Here is a 5,995-nt window from a genome sequence, read left to right as displayed (position 1 = left end):
AAAAGTATGAAAATTGCCAAAGCTTAAACACATTTAATTGGGACAGAATCTGGAGACTTTTTCACTGCCTTGAGCAAAATACCATCGAAAAGGATGGTTTTTATGTTTTTGAAAAAAATCATGATATTGCTTTAAACAACAATCTCAATAATTAAAAAAATGAGTTATAAGAAAAGGCAAATAAATCAATTTTTATGTACCATTTATTACATGTCATTGGAGCCGTGGTGCCATAGTGGTTAAGAGCTTGGCTGCTAACCAAAAGGTCGGCAGGTGGAATCCACCAGCCGCACCTTGGAAATCTTATGGGGCATTTCTACTCTATCCTATAGGGTCACTATGAGTCAGAATCGGCTCAATGGCAATGGGTTTTTTTTTTTTTTTTTTGGTACGTGTCATGTAAGGAGCCCTGGTGATGCAGTGGTTAAATGCTCGACTGCTAACCAAAAGATCGGAGGTTTGAACCTACCAGCTGCTCTGTGGGAGAAAGATGTGGTAGTCTGCTTCTGTAAAGATTACAGCCTTAGGAAACCCTACAAGGCAGTTCTACTCTGTCCTATAGGGTCGCTAGGAGTCAGAATTGACTGGACGACATCGAGTTAGGTTTTTGGTTTATGCGTCATGCATTCTGCTAGGCACATAGATTTATCTCGACTTCATATGTATCTGAGAGATATAGTATCATTTCCCTTTCAAGGATATAGGAAAGAAGGCTTCAAAGATTGAGCAATTTATCAAAGGAACACATCTATTAAACAAAAGAGTCAATATTCAAATCATATTTGCAAGTTATCTATTCATTTATTCAACAAATATTCATTGAGTAACAATAAGGGACTAGATAGTATTCTAAGGGCTACAAATACAGCAGGGAAAAGAACAAAATTCTTTCCCTCAAAGTTTAGAATCAAATTTTAAAAATAGGTACTGAGTTATGATGTTTGTTTAGTATAGACATGGACCAACTTGTATGCTAGATCCTTCATCAAATTGGCCTCTAGCTTCTCACTGGATTAGTTCCAAACTGAGAAACCCCATGCCCATGTCTTGTTCTGCACTGTTGATTCATGGAGCTCTTTCATCTCCCTTAAGTGTCTACCTTAATCTCTACCTTGAGTCTTGCTGAGAAATCAGTCAGAACCATCAACCACCTATTTGGTCAACCTAAATTATGTTCCTGCTTAATGTCTAATTCTTGATTCAAATACTCCTGTTTTGAGTCCTGTTTTACAATTTCAGTAAGGTGAATACTGTGATCCTAATTTTAGCTGTGACCTGAATAAATATTAAACCTATTGCCATTGAGTTGATTCTGACTATAGTGACCCTAAAGGACAGAGTAGAACTGTCCCATAGGGTTTCCAAGGCTGTAAATCTTTACAGAAGCTGACTGCCACATCTTTCTCTAGCGGAGCTGCTGTTGGGTTCAAATTGCTGACATTTAGGTTAGCAGCTGAGCGCTTAACCACTGTGCCACCAGGAATATTTGAATAAATATTAACCCTTGTTTAATTCAATGGAATAAACCTGGGAGGAATTGAGCATATTGTCAGAAGAGGCTGATCTTTCCTCAGGCAAACTGTAAGAAGAGGTTTCTTTAATTCTGGTTTCTACTTGTTCCTCAAGTTTAATAAACTCATACAGATATGACCAAAAACCTCTGAAAAAATTACATATGTGAATGAAATCTGAGATTGTTGACTGATTCTGCCTTGGGGAGAAGGGAAGTTTTCCCACTGATACATCTTAATGACTAGGTAAGATTCTAACCATGGAGGTGAGTTACAGCATCTCAAGCAGAGAGAGAGGCCAGCTGAGCAGAGCCAGGGACTCTGAACATTGAGGCTGGGAGACAAGTCAAGTTGATTCAAGAAATTCGGTTTAGAGAGGTTAAATTGCTTGACAAGGGTTATATAGTCAAGTAGTAGCAAAGTGGGGGCTAAAACCCAGGTTGGGATGTAAATTTCAGTGTATTTTCTGCCGAACTACTCTTTTTTATGTTTTTATTTGTTTTTAGTGTTTAAATTATCTAGGAGTCCCTATTACAACTGCAGATATACAGAGCAATTTCCTTATGTCCAATTTTATCATAGGGCTGTTAATTGAGGGGTTCAAAAATAATACATTAAGTGGGGCTTTACTTCTTATGGCCACTAAGGTACTACTAGTAACTCCAAACCTTTTTAAGATACTTTATAAGAGTCTATTAGATATTTTCCAATAGACTTATTTAAATAAAGCTGTTTATGTGGAAGAGAGAAACTTTTTAATGTTCATATAAATCCTTACTATGAATGTAAATTGAGAATTCTATCTTATTAGGTTTTCTGATCAAGTACAGGACTCTGGAAACAGACTGAGTTTGACTCCTGGCTCTGACCCTTATTAGCTTTTTTGATTTGGGACAAATTACTTAACCTCTCTGTTCCTTAGTTTCCTCACTTTAAAATGAGGATAATAAAGCTACCTACTTCATAAGGGTATTGAGAATATTAAATGAATTCACATATGTAAAGACTTAAAATTGTGCTTCTTGTTGTTAGTTGCCTTAGAGTGGATTCCAACTCATGGCAAGGCCATGTGTGCAGAGTGGAACTGCTCCCTAGGATTTCAAAGCTTTGACCTCTCAGGAGCAGATCATCAGGCTATCTCCTGAGGCACCTCTAGGTGGGTTTGAACTGCCAACCTTTTGGCTAATAGTAGAGTGCTTAACTGTTTGCATTACCCAGAAATTCCAAATAGTGCTTAGCCTACAGTAAATGTTCTGAGTGAGCTACTATAATTATTGTTAGAGGAGGTGGGGCCAGGATGGCGGAGTAGTCAGACGCTTCTGGTGGACCCTCTTACAGCAAAGACCCGAAAAAACAAGTGATTTGATTATATATGGCAATCTGGGAGCCCTGACCATCAAAGGCAGAGTTGAAGAACTGGACTGAGTGGTAGAGGGAGGGAGAGATGGTTTGGAAGTAGTGAGGATTGCCAGACCTGACTCGGTGAGAGCCTGACCCCTTCAGGCCTAATCAGCTCTGGCATGAGTGGTGACGCAGGCAAACAGCAGTGCTCAGGAGGTGCGTTTTCCAAACCAGGAGAGACCCAGTGCCGGAGAGTCTACATGGCCACCCAGAACCAGTGAGAAGCAGCCCTCGTCGGCAAAAGATAAGTACTTGTGTACTGCTTACCACATGGATTAAAAACACCCACCTTAGGGAAAAACCTCTCTCCATTTACCTCCCTGCTCCCTGCTCTGCACTGGGTCCTGGGCCAACTTCAGCAATTGCCGAGTCCCCTGGGCCAGATGTAGGATCTGTCACATGGCCATAGCCATTCTGCCTGCCTTGGAGAGTGAGCTAATTAAAAAACAGGTGAAAAAATTAGCTGCCAGCTCCCGGAAGCCGGGAACCCAGGGAAGAAACAGCTCCTTTGCCAGGCACAGGCATAAGGCGTCCATGGACTTTGAGTGCCTTTCCCCCTGCACAGACTTGTGTGGGCCTATCTCAACAGTGTAGGCCCTCATTACCACAGTACAATAGGGTATATACTGGAACTCTAACTTCAACTGTTTCAGCTGTGAAGTGGCAGGTTCTTGACATTTGACTCTGCTCTGCTCATTAAGCAGGGTTGTCACCTATCCACATCAGGGGCCTGAGGACCGGTGGCTCCACCCATGCTGCCTAGCCACCTGCGATAGGGGCCCATGAATAAGAGGTGCCCCCCAGTCCTTACAGCCAACAGCATTAGGTGCTCATAGTCTGGCTACAAAACCAACCCACCTACGTGCTCTAGGGAACAGGGACACACCTTCCTCCTGGACACTCAGGGGTGGCCATCAGCCCCCTGCCTTGCTCAGAGTGTGTCCTCCTGCTGCAGCCAGATGCCTTTGGTTACACCAATCACCCATGCCTGTCTAGGTGAGAGCCTACACCACACACTTGGTGGCTATCTACCAGGGCACCTGAGCTCAATCCATACTGGAGGAGTGGGCGGACTCCTGAGCTCACATACCTAGTAATAGTTCTAACCACCTGGTGACAGGACATTAGAGCTTCAAAGTCACCAAATAATCAAACTAGCTCATATGAGCAACCTATCTGGGCATATCAAAACAAAATAAGAAGCTAGGACAGGGCACACTAAACAAATATAAAATTATAATAATGTATTGATGGCTTGGAGACAAGTCAATATCAAATCACATAAAAAGGCAATCCATGATGGCTTCAGCAAGCTCCCAAAATAAAGAATCTAGAAATTTTCCAGAGGAGGAAAGTTCTTGGAATTACCAGAGGCAGAATACAAAAGATTAGTATGCAGAACTGTTCAAGAGATTAGGAAAGAAATTAAACGAAATGCAGAACACACAATGGAGGAAATTAAAAAGATTAGAGAAGAGCATAATGACAAATTTGACAGGCTGCAAGCATCCATAGAGAGACAGCAATCAGAAATCCAGAAGATTAACACTAAAATTTCAGAATGAGACAACTCAATAGAAAGTCATAAGAGCAGAATTGAGTCAATGAAAGTCAGAATTAGTGAGACTGAAGATAAAGCACTTGACACCAACTTATTCGAGCAAAAATCAGATAAAAGGATTAAAAAAAAATGAAGAAAACCTAAGAATTATGTGGGACTCTATCAAGAGGAATAACCTATGACTGATTGGAGTACCAGAATGGGGGGGATAACAGAAATACAGAGAGAATTGCTGAAGATTTGTTGGCAGAAAACTTCCCTGATATCATGAAAGATGACAAAAAATCTATCCAACATGCTCATCAAACCCCACATGAGGTAGATCCAGAAAGAAAGTCACCAAGACATATTATAATCACACTTGCCAAAACCAAAGATAAAAAGAGAATTTTAAGAGCGGCTAGGGATAAATGAAAAAAGTCATCTACAAAAGAAAGTTAATAAGAATAAGCTTGGACAACTCAGCAGAAACCACGCAGGCAAGAAGGCAATGGGATGACATATATAAAGCCTTGAAGGAAAAAAACCTGCCAGCCAAGGATTATATATCCAGCAAAACTGTCTCTCAAATATGATGGCAAAATTAGGGCATTTCCAGATAAACAGAAGTTTAGGGAATTTGCAAAAACCAAACCAAAATTACAAGAAATACTAAAGGGAGTCCTCCAGTTAGAAAATCAGTAACATCAGATAACAACCCAAGACTAGAACACAGGACAGAGCAACCAGATATCAACTCACATAGGGAAGTCACAAAAGTACATCAAAGCCATCAAAGCTAAAACACTGAAAACAGGGAAACAGATGTCAATATGTAAAAGATAACAACATTAAAACAAAAAAGAGGGACTTAAAAAATGTAGATACAGATTTCTCATATGGAGAGGAAGTCAAGGCAATATAAAGAAATAAAAGACTGGTATAAACTTAGAAAAATAGGGGTAAATATTAACGTAATCACAAAGGAAACTAACAATCCTACAAGTCAAAATAAAAAACTAGAAAAATATAAAGACTCAGGAAACACAAAATCAACAGCAAGGTAAAAGATGAAAAGAAAATGCATAAAGAAAAATGACTCAGCAGAGAAAATTAAGTGGAACAAAGAACCGTGAACAACACACAAAAAAAGACATCAAAATGAAAGCACTAAACTCATACTTATCAATAATTACACTGAATGTAAATGGACTGAATGCACCAATAAAGAGACAGAGAGTGGCAGATTGGATAAAAAAACATGATCCGTCTATATGCTGCCTACAAGAGACACAATGTAGACTTAAAGACACACAAACTAAAACTCAAAGGATGGAAAAAAATATATCAAGCAAACAACACTCAGAAAAGAGCAAAAGTGGCAATATTAATCTTTGACAAAACAGACTTTAAAGTAAAATCCACCACAAAGGATAAGGAAGGACACTATATAATGATTAAAGGGTGAACACACCAGGAGGATGTAACTATAATGAATATTTAGACATCCAATGACAGGGCTCCAAAATACATAAAACAAACT

The sequence above is a fragment of the Trichechus manatus genome, unplaced genomic scaffold (genome assembly GCF_000243295.1).
Source record: "Trichechus manatus latirostris isolate Lorelei unplaced genomic scaffold, TriManLat1.0 scaffold00285, whole genome shotgun sequence".
Taxonomy (NCBI): domain Eukaryota; kingdom Metazoa; phylum Chordata; class Mammalia; order Sirenia; family Trichechidae; genus Trichechus; species Trichechus manatus.
Note: the sequence above shows the minus strand (reverse complement) of the source record.